General features: G+C 43.4%; 1 long non-coding RNA gene across 4 annotated transcripts in view; it reads left to right on the forward strand.

Annotated features, from left to right (window-relative positions):
• LOC123833673 (uncharacterized) overlaps positions 1 to 21026 on the forward strand; it is a 198081-nt gene that overhangs the window by 27854 nt on the left and 149201 nt on the right. For all 4 annotated transcript variants that reach the window (XR_010413310.1, XR_010413309.1, XR_010413311.1 and 1 more), the window contains exons 5-6: positions 451 to 480; positions 9188 to 9242. This is a non-coding gene — a long non-coding RNA (uncharacterized LOC123833673). The remainder of the gene's footprint in view (positions 1 to 450; positions 481 to 9187; positions 9243 to 21026) is intronic.

Consider the following 21026-nt stretch of genomic DNA (forward strand, 5'->3'; position numbering starts at 1 on the left):
TTGTCTCTGTCACAGCAACGATGCTTCTTTTGGCAGGACACGTCAGCACACTGAAGTGCTATGAGTCATATTTTCAATTTTTGATTAAATCACGGTCTAGCTAGGGTTTGATTTATTTAGACCTGAATTAATTTAGACCCTGGCCCACATAAATTTGCATAGTTTATTTTACAAGCTTATGATTGTATGGATTGTAAAACCCTTTAGATAGATGACAATATAGGTTGTAAAATCACCCTCTTATCAAGCCACAAGTGGCAGAATATAATGACTAAGGGCGGTGTTAACTTTATTCTTGAAACCAGCATTATAAAGGAAGTCTGTTGTATTTCTAAATAGACATTTATGAGATCATTTAGAGATATTTCACCCCATATGTTTTCACTCAGTTTTAGTGATATGGTGAAGCCTCTTCACAGCTAATAGTGCTGATTCTTTTTTCTTTCCCAGAATGGTCACGGATGGTCGTAAATCCATACAGTAAGTATCTAGCACAAAACGCCATCTGCCTCAATCAAATAGAGTAAATACTTTTTTAAACTGCAGAAGTGTGAGTCATACAGATGTCACTTTCCTAGAATTCTGATAAAAAAAACATGGTGGCTAATTAATGTTCCCCAGAAGGGGTTACGGCTTACAGGAAATGAATCGGAAGTTGACAGGAAGAAAAGTTGGGAGCACGGTGTGCTCTGCTGAGGGTTGTTGGTGAGGTCCTCATTCCTGCAGCCAGAAACTGATAGAAGCCTCCTCAAGAAAGGGTCAGTCATGCTGGTGCATTGAAACCCAGATTTGACCAGCCTGGAGTTGCAGGCATGGAGAGAGAGGGAAGGACAGGGAAGGGTCTGGGCGGGGCTCGGGGAAAATGGCCGAGGGGACAGCGGTGAGACTCCCCCCCCCCCCCCCCACCTTGCAGCTGACCTGGTCTGAGCCCTGCCATCAAGTTGCTTTTGTGGGTTTGGGCTTTTATAGAACTTCTGAGCCTTAAATGTGATTGAGTGGGCACAACCAGCATTTCAGCACTCATGACTCAGTTGAATATGTGGCTCATAGCAGGTCATCACATAACCCTCAGCAGGGAAAATGAGTCACATTCATCTTCTGCAAAAGGCAAAATGAAATTTGCTTTGTGGGAAGAGAGCAGCAGGCTCCCCACAGTTGGGGGCCAGGTGGGAGTGTAGGTGTTTGCCTTCCTGTGGCCGGTGCCCTGGAGGCTGGAGGGGGGTGGGGGTGGGGGAATGGACGGAGCTGGAGACCAGACCTGCGTGGAGGCGCTCAGGCTGCTTTCTCCTGTTCTAGTTCATTCTTTACACCCGGTTAGATCCCCCACAGGGTCCAACCCAGGGTTATTTTTTCCGATGCACGGTTTGATGGACATGAAACATTTACAAAGGTCTAAAAATCAAATCAAATTTCATTACATGCTTAAATGAACTTATTTGTCAGAAACGAATAATTCTTCCGGGAAATCTGGAAAGGGTGGGTGTCACACTTCTAGCAATTCCTGAAAATCCTCATGTATTATTAATTTTCCTGGAGGGAGGGGCTGTGAGGGCCTTTGTTTGTTTGCAACACCAGGAGCATAGCTGTGTTTGTCTCAAGGAGGTATGCTAACCACTTTTTTTTAAAAAGTCATTTTGATGTGCCTGATTGCACTTGTGATGGTGGTTGGGGTGGGGAGGAGATGACTATTATATAATCCAATAAAATGCCAGGTGTTGCAAGTCCCTAAACATTGGGGCTGTTGGGGCTGCTAGTGGGAAGCATTAGCAGGATCCTCTCCCCGCCCTGTGCCCGGCAAGGGTACTGATGACCCTGCTGTGGATGTAGTGAGAAGAAAATTCAGGGTTCAGTGAGAGTCTAAGTACCATCTGCCAGTCCATCAGCAAACACTGGAAAGTCCCATTGGCATGTGATACTACTTTTGTGAAAACGAATGGGTTTATTGAATGGAAATAAGAAGCCAAGAAACCTGAGTTTACAGCATATCTTGGGAGTTAAGACTTGTGTTAAAAACCCAGCTCCACAACTAACGAGCTGTCTGACTATGAACAAATCATGTTACTTCTTTGTCTTGGCTCCCAGGAGGGCTGGGCTTTTTAATCAGCACAAGCTGCCCTGCTTTAAACTCTCTTCTGGGTCTTCTAAGTTTCTTTTCTTGTATCTTGGATATATCCTCACAAAGAAAAGGAGGACAAGTAATTGCTTTTTTCTACATCTCCCACAATCATTTATAGAGTATATACACATTTTTGGGGGTGGGGCAGGAAAGTCATGGTAACGTATGACTGACACGCCTTCTGTTATAATTTGCATTCCTAATGATAAGATCTTGGTCCTGACTTTTTTGAGTGCACGTGAGAAGTAAAACGATCCTTGGCTCTTGTAAGTACCTATGAAAGAGTGGACATCATCACTCTAGTTGGATTGCCAATCATCTAACAGAAAAGACAAAAATGACTATAATACATACTTAAATCTAACAGAACACAAAGGAGTTGTAAGAGGACAAATAGGCTAAGGATGGTAAAGAATGGATGGAGTTGGGCAGGGAAGCCTGACCGGCGCCAGGCCAGCCCTGAGCCAGGAGGGTGTGCTGGGCATCAGCTCAGACTCTTGCCTGCTGAATCTTCCTGATGGCCTCTTCTTTTCTTTTCCCACCTGGGCATGGAAGGCAGGGAAGAAGGACCTTTCCCGGCTTGGTTATTGTCCGTACATCCATGCTCCATGGGAGCTCCAAACGTTATCTCTGCCCTGGGTGGAGGGAGACACTCTCCATTTTGTCCTTTTGGATCCCAACGCCTGTCACATTTCCTGAAGTTAATATGCAATACCTGGAAGGGTTCTTTACCCAGGCTTTCTGTGAAGTCTGACAGCTTTTCAGGGCATCATAGGGGATGCTGGAATCAGGGATCTTGCTCTGTTGAACCACCCTAGGTGCAAATGGCCACCACCTTGCCCTGTGTACATGTATGCATGTGTGTTTTGGGGGATGGAGGGAGATCTGTGGAGGTTCGAGAAGGGAGCTTCCCAGATCTCCAGAGGTTGTCTCTGAGTGTTATCTTATGTGTCAACGTGGAAGGTATTTTTGGATGAAATTAGCATTTAAATTTGGGAACTTTGAGTAAGCAGACTACTCCGCATAAGGCAAGTGGGCCTCATCTAATCAGTTGAAGGCTAAAGAGAACAAAAAAACCCAGCCTCCCTCAACGACAGGGAATTCTCCAGCAAGACTGCCTTTGGGCTTCAGCTGCACCATCAGCTGTCCTGGGTCTTGAGCCTGCCAGCCCACCAGCAAACCAATTCCTTATAACAAATCGCTTTATATTTATACACATACACATGCACACATGCGCACACACCCTGTAAGTTCTGTTTCTCCGGAGAACCCGGACTAATGGGGTCCCTCACATACTTTCCCATTTCTTAACTCTCTCTCTTCTCTCTTGACTTCCTGTGGCCCTCTCTCTTTAAATCCTCTTCCCCCTGTTCTTGCAGGTGGGGTTCCCCGGGAACCAGAGCCTGGGGCACAGAGTGTTTATTAAGTCGTACCTTTGGTGTCCACAGCTGTGAAAAGGAGGAAGTGGGATCAGGACTGAGATGAAGGAGAAGTAGAACCTCAAAGCTCCCCAACGGCAACTTCAGCTGAGCCCCCAGGGGCTCTGGAGCTCAAATGGCCTGTCAGAGTTGTCCCACACCTGGCTGAAAGGCCAACTTCCATGCCCTCATCTCAGCCGCTGAGTGTGGACAAGTCCCTGGGTCGGGCATCTCTGCAGCTGAGGCAGACCTGCAGGCACTTGACGGGGAGGCTGTCAGGGGCAGGCAGGGGTTGCATCTTCAGTCACCACACCTGGGCAAGAGGATGCTTGTGGTCCACCAGCAGGCATTCACCTCCTTTGAAGTGAATGATTTTTATCTGGACACTTAGCTGACCAGAATAAAGACTACAGCTCCCAGCCTCTCTTGCAGCCAGGTGTGACTATATGATTTGCTTTTGACCAGGGAGATGTTAACGGAAGTCTGTGTGTGTAGCTTCCACACGGTGTCCTTAAATGGAGTACAAGGCAGGGGTTCTGGCAGTCACTTTGACCATGAAGTGACCTTGGGAATGGAGGTCGCACACGGCAGCACAGCGTAGAAGAAGGGTATGCTTCTCTGCCCCCTGGGGATTATTTGCCAACCTGCTCTGGCTATCTCCAGACTTCTTGAGCATGAGGCAGAGACAATCTTCGTTTTTGGTTAAGTCATTCTTATTTGGGAACTTTGTGGTTTTTACAGCTGAAACTAATTCCGGTTTACACTCTCACATACCCTTTTTCCCCTAAGGTAAAACTCACCACTCCCTAGAGACATAATCAAGCACTATACCATTTGGTCCTTTCTTGTTTTTTGCATCCTCTGTAACGGCCTTTCTCCTCAGCTTAACCTCTGCAGGTTCAGCAGCAAAAAGAGTGAATTCTGGTCTCTGAGATGACTGGGTTAGAGAGGGGTAGTGTATATATATATATATATATACACTATACCTATATATATATATATATACCTATATATATATATATATATATATATATATATATATATATAGGGGTGAGTTTGGGCCAGTGGAAAAGAGTGGAAGGGCTTCCACTCTGGCTTATGGTTTATTCTCTCTTTGAATCTCCGAAACTAAACTCACCTCATCATAACAGGGTTCATTTCCTTCCAACTATAGCCATTTGTTTAGCATGAAAAACTCATATTCCTCTCATCTACATTCATTTGACTCTATTTCATGTAAATTTGTGCTGAGCCCCTTTTATGTTGGGGGCGTGGAATTTGACCCCTTTTTACCCTGGGTTACATTGACAAATTGTATTACCTTAACTGACAATGAAGGGCTTCTGCCCAAATGCCTTTCCTGTCCTTAGGATAAGGGTTGGAGGTGGAAGAAATTTTACTTCCCTTGCCCTCCAAATTTGGGGCAATCTGGGCAAAGACCAGGAGGCAGGAAGTGGATGTGTGGAAAGAAGAGGGAACATTCAGTATGAGCAGTGAGGGGTGGTGGTGCTCACACCCCATTGTAGAAGACGAGGTCTAAGGAGTCTTATCTTCATGATCTTTGCCTCCTGGTATTCATACCCTTATCCTTTTCCTTGAGTGTGGATAGACCCTGTGGCTTGCTTCTAACCAATAGGACACAGCAGAGGTAATTGGACTATGGTTATGTGTAGGTGATCACAGTAAATACAACTGTAATTCCTAACTTGCAAGGAGACCCCCTCCTTTGCTGCCTTTGAAGAAGACAACTGCCACTGTCGTGAACTGTCTGTGGAGGCTATGTTACAACAAGGAGCTGAGGGCAGCCTCTGGCCAATAGCCAATGGGAATCCAAAGTGCTTAGTCCTTCAGCTACAAGGCATTGAATGCTGCAGCCAACTGAATGAGCTCAGAAGCGGATCCTACCCCAGGAGAGCCTCATATGAGACTGCAGCCACAATCCATACTTCGATTAGAGCCTTGTGAGACACTGGCCAGGAGACCCAACTAAGTTGTTCCTGGGCTCTTGACAAATAGAAACTGTGAGATAATTAATGTGTGCTGTTTTAAGCTAGTAATTTTGCTGTAATACTGTTACACAGCCATAGATAATTAATACATCTATACTAAGGAATTTGGCCTTAGAAAGGAAAAGAAAATGCAAGCAAGCTCTTTTGATGAAGGCTTTTCAGAGTGAGATAATTATACTCTGGAAGACCGGGGGTGGAAACACAGCAGAAGAGGACAAAGGTTTGCCTTACCCTGTGCTGAATATTTTTAGTAGGAGTAGGCTAGGGGGCTATAAAGAAGGCTGGAAATTCCGCAGTCCAGATATAAAAGTAGCTAGAAATGGAAAGGAAACTAACATGGGAATTAGCAAGAAAAAGGCTGTATAAGTATTTGTGACAGGGAGAGGGGATAGTTGGTCTCTTTTGGGGAGGGATTGAAGCAAAGGCAAAAGCAGAGCTATATTTTATAAAACTGACCAACACCGGCATTTGGGTCATGGTGCTGAAGAGGGATGTAGTGGTGACAGACTGGGAAGTGTTCTGCCTGTAGATGGTGGGTGGCAGGGGAGAGAAGCGTTTCTGAGAAAGGATGCTTCAGGGGGCAGAGCAGTGAGAGGGAGTCATGGTCTGCGGGTCTGCTCCCCTGGGCTCTGGGTTGGAAGGCCTGTGCCTGAGTCCCAGCTCCAAGAACATTATCTATGTCATTTTGGCCAAGTCATTTCCTCTCTCCAAGCCTTGGCTTCCACATCTGTAGAGCAGGACTCATAGAACTGGCCTGACTGGATCGTTGTGCTGTGTCAGTGAGGGGAGGCACCAGAAGGGTCCAGCCTGGCACATAATAAAGTCCTCCTTTTCACAGCTGTGGACACCCAAGGTACAACTTAATAAACACTCTGTGCCCCAGGCTCTGGTTCCCGGGGAACCCCCCCTGCAAGAACAGGGGGAAGAGGATTAAAAGACAAAGGATCACAGGAAGTCAAGAGAGAAGAGAGAGAGTTAAGAAATAGGGGAGTACATGAGGGACCCCATTAGCCCGGGTTCTCCAGAGAAACAGAACTTAACAGGGTGTGTGTGCATGTGTGCGTGCATGTGTATGTGTATAAATATAAAGAGATTTATTATTAGGAATCACTGCTTTATTCCATCAGTCATTCCTTAATGGTTGCCCCTGATTGTTTTAGATGTTTTGGTTTTGTTCACACAGCTAGATGGCAAGATTTTGTGAACTCACCTGTGTTACCTTTTATTACGTGGTGGGGTAGGATGTACAGGGGACAGGAGGTCAAAAGGCTTGGATTCTCATTCTGTTTTTTCCTCACCGGCTGTGGACCTTAGGTCATAATAAGATTGAGCGTGTACTGTGTTCAAACACTATTCCCAGTGCATTTGCATGCAATAATTCATTTATCCTATCTGCATGATGAGATGGATTCTATTATTAGCTGCGAAGCTAATAATAACACAGAGAAGTTCATCCAAGGCCACACTGCTGTACATCTGCATGTGAATCAAGGAGGCCTGAGTGCCCAGCATGAGGCACGCCACTCTCCTGGGCTGATACCGGGCTGCTCTTGATTTGATTCACCCCTACATGGAGAAGCTGGGCTCTCCTTGAGTCCCTCCCAGCTCTGATGTTCTGCTGGCCCCACCAGCACCTAGCAGAGATCACGTAGCTCCTCAGCCATAGACTGATTGCTACATCAAGAAACTGAGATCAGACCAGAATGGGGGCAGCAGAACTAGGAGAGCAGACCCATGGAAGCCATGACCTCGCAAGTGTCTCTGCTCAGAACAGTGACCAGGCTAGAAGGAAAATGTTATTTTTTTTTTTTTTAAGATTTTATTTATTTGTTCATGAGAGACACACAGAGAGAGAGAAGCAGAGGGAGAAGCAGGCTTCCCGCTAAGCAGGGAGCCCGATGCGGGACTCGATCCCAGGACCCTGGGATCATGACCTGAGCCGAAGGCAGACGCTTAACCATCTGAGCCACCCAGGCACCCTAGAAGGAAAATGTTATTAACCACTGTGCATTCCTTTATGCTTTTGGCCCTCTGTTTTGACAAGCAAATGAGCATAGAGAGATGTATTAAAGTCAGCAGAGGCTAGGTTTAGCCTAAGATCTTGAAAGGTGAATTTCCTTGCATTAAAAAATGATCAGGAATTTGAAGGAATAGAGTCTAACAGCAAGAGAAAAGAAGACAAAGTCTCTCATGTGGGTGTGGCCAAAAAAAAAAAAATACTTCTATGTGACTGGAATTTTCCATGGCTGCTGGATCTTAGGATGAGGAAGTCTGATGTTCAATTTTAAGTTGATGCCTGGGCTGTTCCGTGTGATAATACTCTTCATTAGCACTCAGCTATCCATAAAACCTGTTACACACACAGTGTTTTGTGTGGTGCTTTGAGGGAATGAAGGAATAGGGAGGGTGTCGACCATGGAGAAAAATGGGAAAAATGGATGATGGCATCAGGAGATAACACAGAGAGTAGAGAGAAATAGTTTAGGGAAAGCAAGAAGAGGTGTCGACGGAAATGCAGGTGCCTAGGAATCCTCAGATATATCGGGTGAATACTTAAATTTAATTGAGCATCTTAAAGGACAGGAAGACCCCAGAGTCTGAGGGACTGGGATGCCCCAGAGGCTGACATGCGGGTTATTCAAGGTAGATAGAAGAAGGTACATACAAAGTCTGATTTCCCCAGTGAAACAAGGTCATAAAACGGAGACTTCTTAATCTACATAGATTTTGAGAAAAAGAAGAAAGGTGAGGTAGAATAGCTCCTTCAGCCGGGCAGGGGTTGGAAGATGCACTGTACCTCAGGTGATCTCTGGGTCCTGCATATACGTCCTGAAAGGGGTCCTCGATTCTCAGGAAAACTGGAATTACGAAGATTTTCAGATACTGTTGTCTGGCCTCACTGCAGAGAGAAAGGCTGACGTAGCTGGTCCAGGAGGTGACCTGGGCACGGCCCTTCTTTAAATGCTCCTCGGGGGATTTCTGTGCAACCATGGTTGGAAACCTCCATCCTGTCTGGAGAGCCATGTGGGAAGCGCCTACATGGGGCCAAGAGGCAGCCTACAGTTCCATGGAGAGCTTAGGGCTTGTGTGCTCCTACATGTCTTAGTTTTAAACTGACTTCGTGGTGATCACGCTGTATTAGGTAGCATGAGAAAGTTAGTATTAGGAACTTTAGGTGTGAATAAATACCCAGAATAATAAATGTGGCTTTCCTTGCATAAAATCCTGGCAGGAACTTTCCCAGACAGAAAATCTGCAGACATTGGATCTCAGCTGCTAGAAGGTGCTTTCGGATCCCTTGGCATTTAGATGAAAGAGGCTGAACATATGTGATTGGCTCCAAGACCTGAGGAGACTCCAGCTCTCCTCAAATATCACCCCCTTCTATTAGAAATTATCTAGTTGAACGTCTGATGGTATAGAATTAAAAAAATAAATCAAGGCTAAGAAGTGACGTGCCTGGCCCAGGAAACCCAGCCGGAGGGGTTTGGAGTCTTTGAACAATCATCCCACTGCCTTTTGCCTTAAACCTCCCTGTCCTTCAAATGCAAGGGTTTATATGTGGGTGCCCCCAGGAGAAGTAATCTGACTTAAGTTCATACTCAAGTGTACATGGCTGATATAAAAGAGTTTTCTTTCTGCAGGTTGTGATAACTGGGTAAATACAGAAAAATGAGCAACCTGGACATGGAGAGAGAGGTAAATGTCAAGACTGATGGGAAAAGTCAAAGATAGGGGGTCGGGGAGGAGGATGAGGGCAGACAGAGCCGATTTCACAACTTCAGCTAGGGCTGCTTCTGCAGAATTGAACATGAGCTGGACCCTCCCAGGACACTGGAAGAGGGAGGGGAATGACTTTATGTTGAACATGTTTATGAGTGGACACATTTTAAATTGTCAAGTGCCAAAAACCACCCACTCACGCGGAGCTTAGAGGAAGCCCCTGAAGGCTGTCCCAAGTGACTCAGTCCCATTACTAAGAATCACTTGCATTAGGGCTATTTCTGCTTCATCCAAGAGGTTTTCAGTTACCTTCAGAGTCAACAGGAAATTAATCAGCAAGCAGAATATTGAAAGAAGATCTGCATCTCAGAGTCATTAAAATAAAAGCAGATTTGGTGAAATGGGAAGGTGCTTTTTTATTTTTATTTTTATTTTTTAAGTCTCCTACCCTCTTTCTTAATAAATTGAACATTCCAAAACTTAAAGCCTGAGGACCAGAGGCTCCTTGGAGGAGGGGTACACACGGTCCTAGGACCTGCACGCCCCCCGCCCCCCCCCCCCCATAAGCACGCTGGCCCCGGGCCGTCTACACAGCTCTCCCTGGGCACTCTCAGAAAGCCCCTGGAAACCTGACCACACTGGGACATGGTCTATTGAAAACTTCCTGAACACATCTCAGGTCACATTGCTGTCCCGTATTATTCGACTTGCCTCTCCCCTCTAAGCTCTTGAGGGGACGAACTTTTATTCCCCTTGTTTTGGAATGATTTTATTTATTATTGTAAGCCTGGGTGGAGAATGTACTTCTTTGCTTATCACACAGTTTTGTAGGAATATTAAATAACAATAATACCTGGATGCGGTGGAGAGCCTGAAACTCTGCCTATCATGTAACCTTTGCTCTGCCATCCGGAATATCTGGGGAAGCAGCTTCCCTCGGTCTTCCTTATTATGGAAAGTAGAGAGCCAGAGCCCCTAAATTCGAGAACGGGTAGGTGGAAGGATGGCCAGCAAAATTTCTTTTTCTCTTCCACCAGCTTCTGACCCATTGATCTTAAAAAGATCCCCTGCTCACCTGCCTCAAAGTGGTTGTGAAGAGGATGGGTGTGAAGCCAAATGCATTTCATATGGAATCTTGGTTAAAGGCCCTCGGGGTTGCAAATAACAGAAAACAACTCGGGTTGGCATAAGCAAGCAGGAAGTTTATGGGAGAACCATTGGGGTTTCTCACAGAACCCACAGGCAGTTCTCAGGGGCCTGCCAGGAAACTCAGGCCTGGTTCTTTTGCTCTCTCTCTCTCTCTCTCTCTGCCTCTTATCTTTGTTTCCTGGCCCCGTAGTAAATGTGAGCTTCATGAAAGCAGGGATTTTATCTGGTTTGTTTCCTGCAGGCTCGCCCACGCCTAGAACAGTGCCTGGCACATAGTATTCGCTCGGTCAGCATTTATTTGTTTATTTCTCAGCAGAGCAGCTTCCTGTGGCCCACTGTGGGCATGTCCGAAGGCAGTTGCCCCACAATACCCAGATTTCCATCTTTGAAATTCAGACTTGTGTCACGTGTCCAGCCCTGGTCTGTCTAGTCCGGCCGGAGGATGGTGTGCTCTGTAAATATGTTTGAGGCTGAAATGCTGTTTGCGTGAAAAGAGAGTCTCGGAGTTAGGCAGATATCATCACACATGTTTACCAGCCTAGGCAGGTACTTGTCATCAGTGCAGATCGTTTGTGGGAAGTGGGCACATGGTAATTCCCAAATAGAACTATCTTTTGCTGAATCGTCAAGCAGAGGGGACTCCGTAGCATGAAACTTCCTTGCAACTTTGCTGATAGGCTGTCAGCCAATTTCTCTTCGGACATCTCCAAGGACAAAAAAGGGTACTATTTCTTAAGAGTTGTTCACTCCATTTTAAAACAAATCTAAGGATTAGGAGACCCACCCATGCATGTATCTATGCAACTTCAACCTCCATTGGTCCTCGCTCTGCGTTTTTAGGATCATAGATACAGGGTTCCTCTTCCATATGACAACCCTTCAAAAATTCTTTGAAGAAAGTTACCATGATACTTTGGAGTCTTTTCCTCGGGGTGACCAATTAATGCTGTCTGCGCACTCATCATATTGTGTGTAGGATTGCCTTTCCCCGGTTCCTCAAAGTGATAGAAACAGCAGCTCAGTTGCGGTTGGAAGCGAGGCTTCCCAGACATGGCGCTGCATGATCTTGGTCCCCACCTGAAAGACAGACTTCATGGGATATTGTCAGATACAGTAGTTTTCATCAGTGGTGACCTCTGCTTTGGGGAACACGTGTTTTGCTTGCTAGGGGTGGATGCCTAAGGGAGCGAAACTCTATCAACTTTGGACCATTGAGGATCTAATTGGTAACCTGTAGCTATTCCCAAGCTCCTGATATATTTCTTAAATTGGTAGCATTAATATCCTTTATGTCTTCTCTTTTCAAAACTAAATACACTCTCTTTAGTTTTGGGTTTGTTTGTACACTTAGTCATACCATGGAACAGACACTTGGAGAGCACTGTATGAGGAATCGAAGTAGTTGTTGAGATAACAGACAAAGGACAAGATTTCTATCTTTAACAAATTCATAGTGAAGCGAGAATGGAGAGCTGAATGCACAGATGCTGTAACTCAGGATGCAGGCTGTGCTGGAGGCCGATGGGGACCATCGATGAGGACCGACGGCACCCAGCAGGAGAGGCGGGAGTGGGGGAAGTGGCTTGGAGGAGGGAGCCTGGGAATGCTGCCTGGCAAAGTGGTGCCTGAGATGAGCCTCCATGGATGAGGAGGAACCAGCCAGATGAAGGAGGGTGAGGGAGGAGGTGGGTAAACTGGGCAGAGGTTTTGCATTTGTGAGGCTGTGGAACAAACAGTATGGTTCGTTCAGAATGGGTCTGTCATACCAGCACTTCTCCATTTTATTAGCCAAGGCAAGTCACTAGACCCCTCTGTTCGAAGAACAGGGACACAGCTCTTGATGGAAGCTGCTGCAAGGTCTTGGTGCAAAGTGTGGATATATAGGAATGGGGGAATAATTCTAGCCATTTTTGCAATCAGTTCGGCACAAAAACTTAGATGTTTGGAAGTTCCCTGGACTAAGGTGGGGAAACAACAAAAGGATATTTTATTATTACAATTATGTTCTTTTAATAATTAAATTTTATTATAAAATTATATTAAAACATTTTATTATTAAAATATTAAAAAAAATTTAAAACTTAATTTTGATTTATACATGTAACATTAAAGCACATTCTCCTTTAAAAAAGAAAAAGGGTATCAGATAAGACTAAGGTCTCCTGCCAACCACGGCCTTGCTGAATACGATAATGTGGATGATGTTTCCTGGACGCCACCCATCAGGTCCCCTCCTCAGCATCCTTCACCTCTGGTGCCCCAGCTAATTAGTAAGCCACATGAATGTCTTTGTCCCCAGACCACATTCTCTACTTCCCCGAAGGATATCATCAGCAACTTGGTCAAGTGCCTCATGACACCCAGATCCACTGTGTCTCCAACATTCCTAGTAGACACTAGGTCTGGTGAACCTGTCAGAGAAGAGAAGGTGTTGGGTCCATTTTGGGCTTTCTGCATCTCCTTTCCCAGTTACTCACATCTCTTTTACTGACCCATTCTAGAAGGTGCTCAGGTCCCACACTGAAGTGACTACTGGGGGCATCCAGGTTGATGTACTTTCTAAGATTCGGGAGCCTGTTCTCCTGACACCAAAGTTCCTTAAATTCGAGGAGTAACATTTCCATCATTTCTTCCCTGGGTCCTCCCAGCTCCCGGAGATAAATCACCGAGGCCCACCTTGCTGACCTCGTCTAGCCCTGCCAGGCAGGTGGTAGGCTCCTCTCCTGGCTGGATCTTCAGTTCTCTCAGGCCACTGAGCTCATCTTCCTACTTGGCATGGAGAAAGGAGAAGGAAGGACAGGAAGAGATGGGGAGAAGGGAGGAAAGAGGAGAAGGGGAGAGGGAGGGAGGGAGGAAGAGGGGGAGAATTGGGTGCATGTGCTGTTTTTTTTCTGCTGTTAATTTATATTGCACCACAGACCGTATCTGACCAACTTCTACTTTTCTTTCTTGCATCTTGTCATTTAATTAAAAATAAAACTGGTTTTGGAATGTTTTCTAGAAGTAATTTTAAGAAACTGTTAGCGGTTGTTACGTTTGGGGAGGGGAGCTCAGCAGGCTTGTTGGGGCAGGGAGTTTCCATTTTTTTTCATTGGCATTTTTCTCTACTGATTGAATTCTCTAAGCATGCTGAAGAAACTCCTCTAGAAAATAGAATTGTGGGAAATGTTTCTGACTTTTTCCCTACTTCCTCTCTTTTTATTAAAAAGCAATTAAAAGGTGAAAATTGTATTTTTTTTTTTATTGTAGTTTCTACAAGCTACATTGTGGATTCTGCAACCTATTTGTAGAATACAGATACACACATATCAGTTACATTGTGCCAGGCATCATGATAACGTGCTCTTCATACCTTATCTTCTTTATCCTAAACAACCCAGTTGGGAAGGACTTCTTACATGTGGATTAAAGATAAGGAAATGAAGGCACAGAGCAGTTGCACCACTTGTCTAAGGCCACACAGCTACTCAGAGTCATTGGGAGGAATTATCCCCTATTCTGACTCCTTGGTCAAGGTCTTAGCCGCTCTGGGATGATAACTCCATCCATCTTTTAATAGATATTCTTTTAAAATTGGGGATCATCAGAAAGCACCTTGGGAAGCCACAAAACATCTTGTGGCCACCCCTCCCAGTCCTAAACCATCCACACCAGATGGAATTGTAGTCAGAATGTCTTCAAGGGAGTCTCTAACCTCTTATCTTTTCTCTGAACTCTGAGCAGCCACCCTCCCAATGTTGAAAGCCCGTGTCTGCCTGAGCTGATGCTATTCCTCCCTGCTTTCCCAAAGTATAAGTTGCTACATTCTGCAGTTGTTCTTCTTCTTCCCTAATGTGTCCCAACTGATCAAAATTTGGAGCAGAAGAAGGCTTCTCCTTATCAATACTTTTTCAATCATCCAGGAGGTGAAGTGGTCATTAGCCACACGAAGAATTTATTGCATATGCTGTTCTTAGCTGACCTTACCCCTGTCTTGCCACATAATAAAGTGCTCTGAGTCCTGCATTCTGCTAATTGCTTTGGGTTTTGTTTGTTTGTTTCTTGTTAACCACAAGTGAACTTTCAGTCTGGGAATAGTTTCCCAGTTTCTGGAAATAGTCAGTTAAGTGGCTCCCTATCTCTGTTGTTGCTGTAGATCAGTTTTGAGAAGAAATTCAACGTCAGAACCTCTTTGATTTCTCCCTCTCACTTGCCCCCCCCCCCCAATGTTCAGGGAGTGACTGTCCTCTCTTTAAAATATCTCTTACTTGGGGCGCCTGGGTGGCTCAGTTGGTTGGGCGACTGCCTTCGGCTCAGGTCATGATCCTGGAGACCTGGGATCGAGTCCCACATCGGGCTCCCTGCTCGCGGGGAGTCTGCTTCTCCCTCTGACCCTCCCCCCTCTCATGCTCTCTCTCTCATTCTCTCTCTCTCAAATAAATAAATAAAATCTTTAAAAAAAATATCTCTTACCTCTTTGGTTAGATTTATTCCTAGGTATCTTATGGTTTGGGTGCAATTGTAAATGGGATCGAGTCCTTAATTTCTCTTTCTTCTGTCTTGTTGGTGTATAGGAATGTCACTGATTTCTGTGCATTGATTTTATATCCTGCCACTTTACTGAATTCCTGTATGAGTTCTAGCAGTTTTGGGGTGGAGTCTTGGGTTTTCCACATAAAGTATCATATCATCTGCAAAGAGTGAGAGTTTGACTTCTTTGCCGCTTTGGATGCCTTTTATTTCTTTTTGTTGTCTGATTGCTGTAGCTAGGACCTCTAATACTATTAACAAGTCAGGAAACGACAGATGTTGGCGGGGATGCAGAGAAAGGGGAACCCTCCTACACTATTGATGAGAATGCAAGCTGCTGCAGCCACTCTGGAAATCAGTATGGAGGTTCCTCAAAAAGTTGAAAATAGAGCTACCATATGATCCAGCAATTGCACTACTCGGTATTTACCCCAAAGATACAAATGGAGGGATCCGAAGGGGTACGTGCACCCCGATGTTTATAGCCGCAATGTCCACAATAGCCAAACTGTGGAAAGAGCCAAGATGTCCATCGACAGATGAATGGATAAAGAAGATGTGGTATATATGTACAATGGAATATTATGCAGCCATCAAAAGGAATGAAATCTTGCCATTTGCAATGATATGGATGGAACTAGAGGGTATCATGCTGAGTGAAATAAGTCAATCAGAGAAAGACATGTATCATATGATCTCACTGATATGAGGAATTCTTAATCTCAGGAAACAAACTGAGGGTTGCTGAAGTGGTGGGGGGTGGGAGGGATGGGGTGGCTGGGTGATAGACATTGGGGAGGTTATGTGCTATGGTGAGCGCTGTGAATTGTGCAAGACTGTTGAATCACAGATCTGTACCTCTGAAACAAATAATACATTATATGTTAAAAAAAAAAAAAAGAAGAAGATAGCAGGAGGGGAAGAATGAAGGGAGGGAAATCGGAGGGGGAGACGAACCATGAGAGACGATGGACTCTGAGAAACAAACTGAGGGTTCTAGAGGGGAGGGGATGGGAGGATGGGTTAGCCTGGTGATGGGTATTTAAGAGGGCACGTTCTGCATGGAGCACTGGGTGTTATACACAAACAATGAATCATGGAACACTACATCAAAAACTAATGATGTAATGTATGGTGGTTAACATAGCATAATAAAAAAAAAGACAAACAAAAAAAAATATCTCTTACATCCTAATTTCATAACTATTTTTCCCACGATAAATAAAGCACGTTCAAGCTATTGAAATTTCTTAAGCTACATGGTGGCAATAACTCCTAAACCGGATGACCTCCATGCAGATTTTCTCACCGGCATCCATCCCAACCTGAACGGTTAACCTAAGTCAGTCACGCTAATTCTGTTCCCCTTTCAGGGGCTGGTTTAGGAATGGGCATGTGGCCAAATTCTTCTCAAAGAAGTGTGAAGAGAAAAGGACTACTATGGACCTTTTGACAAAGGTTTCTTTGCTCCTAAAATGCTGAAGGGTCCATTTCTTTGCCTCTTTGGGATGTGCGGCTTCTGGGTGTGATAGCAGAACCTCCAGCCACCATACCTCGTGTGGGGCACACGGAGCCTGCCCTCCTGCACATTTCTCCTTATGTGCAATCTCAGCTGTCCATTTTTCAATACGAAGCATCTCCACAGATATACCAGCCTCTCTGCCTAGAAGCTTCCTACTTCCCATCTTACTCATGCAAGACCAACCATCCTGCAACACAAAACATCTTTATGATTCGTTCATTTCTTCAAATGACCTTCTGTGAAGGGAATTGAGAGTTAGAGGCCAGATTCCAAGATTATAAGAATTTGTACATTTCTGTAACTTTGTTACTTCCCCATGTTTGTTATTTTCTTATACTATCCATGCTTGGTCATTTTCATTTGTTCAACAAGCATTTATTGAGCATCAATAAATAGTCAGGTGCTATGGTACACCCTGGAGGTAAAAAATAAAAAAAATAAAAATGAGCAAGAATCAGTTTCTGCCATCAGAGAACTTACAGTTTAGTGAATGAGTATGACAGGCACTAATGATGCCCACTCAGTAGATCCCCCCTGTTCTTCCTTCTTAACAGACCCCGTTTTGTTCGATTGGCCAGAGAGGATGATTTGTAATTTGTCTAGGAGTTAGCGTGTGAACGAAACTTCACGGGACATCTACTGGGGACTTAGGGAAGAATTCCCCTCCAGATGAAAGGCCTGAGCCAACCACCTACTTCCTTACTCCTTGGTGCCCTGTTCCCCAAGACCATGATGTATAAAGCAGTAGAGGTTATCTTGAATGAAGGAAAGGCCAATCGAATCAGAGAGATGCTCACGAAATCCCATAAAATCATTAAACTGCTGATCCAGCTTTGGAACTGTGTGCATCTAGATGTTATTTTCTACAAGGTAATCAAGTGCCTTTCTTACTTAACCCATTACTAGTTGGGTTTTCTTACTAAAACAAGGGAGAAAAACCAGGTAAAGGAGTATTTGAAATATAGTATAATAAATATGATTATTAAGTTATGCATAAGAAGGTGATATAGTTAGAAGGATACAGAGATAAATAACGTTGTCCCTGGTTCTAGGAACCTAGGTCCAGGAGGAAGCAGACCCATCAGTGCATATTTGCAGTGCATGTGATAAATGCATGATAGAAATCTTTGCAGAGAAATATGAACCAAAGAGGAAACTCTGACTTCAGTGTCTTTAATGTTTGTTCCTGATGAGAGTAAGTTTATGCATTTTTGGCAGGAGCCCCACAGATATGACACTATGTCCTTCTTAGTGCATCACACCAGTAGATACATGGTATCAATGTGTCTCATTATTGGCAATATTAAATTGGATTACAAGGTTCAGAAGGTGTTCGCCAGGTTCGCTTCTTTAAATTTACCATTTCCCCTTGTTGTTAGTAAGTATTTTGTGAGAAGATATTTTGAGACAATGTAGATATACATTTCTTGGATTATTTGTTTTTTGGGTGTTGAGTTTGATAAGTTCTTTATAGATCTTGGCCTCGCCAACACTTGTTGTTTCCTGTCTTCTTAATTTTTGCCATTTTAACTGGCGTAAGGTGGTATCTCATTGTGGTTTTGATTTGTATTTACCTGATGGCTAGTGATGTTAACATTTTTTCATGTGTCTGTTAGCCATTTGTATGTCTTCTTTGGAGAAGTGTCTGTTTGTGTCTTCTGCCCCTTTCTTGACTGGATTATTTGTTTTTTGGGTGTTGAGTTTGATAAGTTCTTTATAGATCTTGGCCTCGCCAACACTTGTTGTTTACTGTCTTGCTAACTTTTGCCATTCTAACTGGTATAAGGTGGTATCTCATTGCGTAGATATACCATTTCTTTTTTTTTTTTTTAAGATTTTATTTATTTATTTGACAGAGAGAGACACAGCGAGAGAGGGAACACAAGCAGGGGGAGTGGGAGAGGGAGAAGCAGGCTTCCCGCTGAGCAGGGAGCCTGATGTGGGGCTCGATCCCAGGACCCTGGGATCATGACCTGAGCTGAAGGCAGAAGCTTAACGACTGAGCCACCCAGGCGCCCCAGATATACCATTTCTTATCAAACTTTCACCCACTAGTTTTAACATCTATTGATGATTCTTGCTAAATAGATTATTACAAGGATATCTGTAAAATGATTTTTAAAACTCTTTTATTTCTTCTCTATTTATTTTGTGGCAATATATTATAGGGAATAGCTTTTTCTACTCCTTCAATTATTCATTCATTCATTCATTCATTCATTCATTCATATTAGTATGAATTTATGAATTCCTATTTTACTCAATAGATAATCTGTAAATATCATTTATTTTGATGCTCAGATTATCCCAGATTTGGCAGTGGGAACCCCTTCAAACTTCCTTCTATGCCCTTATTCTTGGAGAATTTCCTTAATTGGTTGCACAAGAAGATATTGCAGATTTATCTTGACCTTTTTCTGTGCTAGCTGTGAAATGAGCCGTATCTCCAAGTGACTCTGTTTTCTTTTGGTGGAGAATGGTTTGAAATTCAGAAACTAAATCTAGGTATGGGAGTGTTCATTGCTACCAGAGTGCCATGGCTTCTGGGTCTTCTCAGTGGACATAAAAATGGATATATGTATACACACATTTATACATACATCTAAATCTACGTACATGTAGATATAACATCTATGTCTCTATCCCTATAAAGATATAGAAGCAAAATATATACCTGTAATGTATAAACATAAAAAAACCTTGAGGCCGGGGCACCTGGGTGGCTCAGTCAGTTAAGCGACTGCCTTCGGCTCAGGTCATGATCCTGGAGTCCCGGGATCGAGTCCCGCATCGGGCTCCCTGCTCGGCGGGGAGTCTGCTTCTCCCTCTGACCTTCCTCCCTCTCATGCTCTCTGTCTCTCATTCTCTCTCTCGCAAATAAATACAATCTAAAAAAAAAAAAAAAAAAAGAATAATTCTATATGTTCGTGCAATCTAAGCCACCTTTATCTTAACCAGGGGTTCTCAATTAAAAACACTTAAGGAGTTAATTTAAAATATTTAAGGGACACCTGCATGGCTCAGTCGGTTAAGTGTCTGCCTTCGGCTCAGGTCATGATCCTGGGGTCCCTGGATGGAGTCCCGCATCGGGCTCCCTGCTCATTGGGGGGTCTGCTTCTCCCTCTCCCACTCCCCCTGCTTGTGTTCCTTCTCTCACTGTCTCTCTCTATCAAATAAATAAAATCTTAAAAAAAAAAACAAAAAAACCTTGAGGCCATACTGATAACTCCAATTCTAATCCAACACAACCTTCTCTGACAATGAGAAATCTGGCCCCATTATCCTCAATATATTTACTTGTTTAATTCTATAATACACTGAAAATAGTTTTATAATTACTGACCCATTCAACTGTGACCAAACTGTGACAAATTCAACTAACTTGAGTTCATATTTATTTATAGTCCTTATTATATTTAGTCTGAGGGTATATGATACTGTGTTAAAAAATTACTTGGGTTGGTTCCCCCCCTCCCTTTTTGGTGAGATTATGTCATTGATTTGAAATACAGTTAAGTTTATTTGTTTCTGTTTGCATTCCATTTTAGGTTTTGTTTTCCCCATTTATAAAAACTTCATTATTCATAATTTCTTTGAGTATATAAACATAACTCCAAAAGTCAAAGCTATACAAAAATACTCAGAGAAGTGTCACTCCCCCACTTGTTTCTTCTACCTTCTTCACATCTATCTCTTGTATCTCTGAGTATCCTTTGTTTTTTAAGAAGAGACATGTATTTTCTCATTTTCTCACTTTTATAGAAAAGGCAGCACCATGTAGCTATCTTTTTGTACTTTGCTTTTTTCACTTAAAAATGTGGTTCACAAATATCCTCAATTATTTTTATGGCTGTGTAGTACTCTATTATGTGGCTACAGCATAATTGACCTAATGACTTGGCTACATTTCCAGTATTTACAATCACAAACAATGCTTCATTGAGTAACCTTTTGTATGTATGTTTCCATGTTTGGGGAGGTGTATCTTCAAAGTAAGTTCCTGAATGTGAGATGGCTGAGTTAAAAGGTAAACACATATGTTGTTAAATACTGTAACATTCTCCTCCTAAAGGTTGTACCAATTTTCATTCCCATCAGCAAGGTATTGAGGATTCCTCTTTCCCCAAAGCCTTACCCACAAAATGTAACTTTAAAATTTTTGCCAATCACATAGGTGAGAAATAGTACCTCAGAGCCCTTTAAAATTTTATTTCTCTTCATATGTTCAAGTGGTGTTCAAATATGTGTATGTGTGTATTCTGTTTATGTCTTTTGCTTGTTTTTGTTGTTGTTGTTTTATTTTAATCAGGCCTACCAGGTCTCTTTCTGTGATTTTTAAATGAATTTCTTATGTATTAGAGATATTAGCTCTTTATTTATAATATATGTTACAAATAGCTTCCAATTTGTCTTTGTCAACTTTGTTAATAGTGGGTTTCTTTTTTTTGCCATGCAACATTTTTTTGGTAAATTTTTAAATCTTTTATTGCCTCTGAATTTTAAGTCATAGTCAAAAGTCTTTCCTTACACCAAAGTTATAGAGAATTCACCCACGTATTCTTTTCCCATCTGTGTGGTTT

This window comes from Mirounga angustirostris, unplaced genomic scaffold (genome assembly GCF_029215605.1).
Source record: "Mirounga angustirostris isolate CCGP_5_RB_7025 unplaced genomic scaffold, mMirAng1.0.hap1 SCAF_7, whole genome shotgun sequence".
Taxonomy (NCBI): domain Eukaryota; kingdom Metazoa; phylum Chordata; class Mammalia; order Carnivora; family Phocidae; genus Mirounga; species Mirounga angustirostris.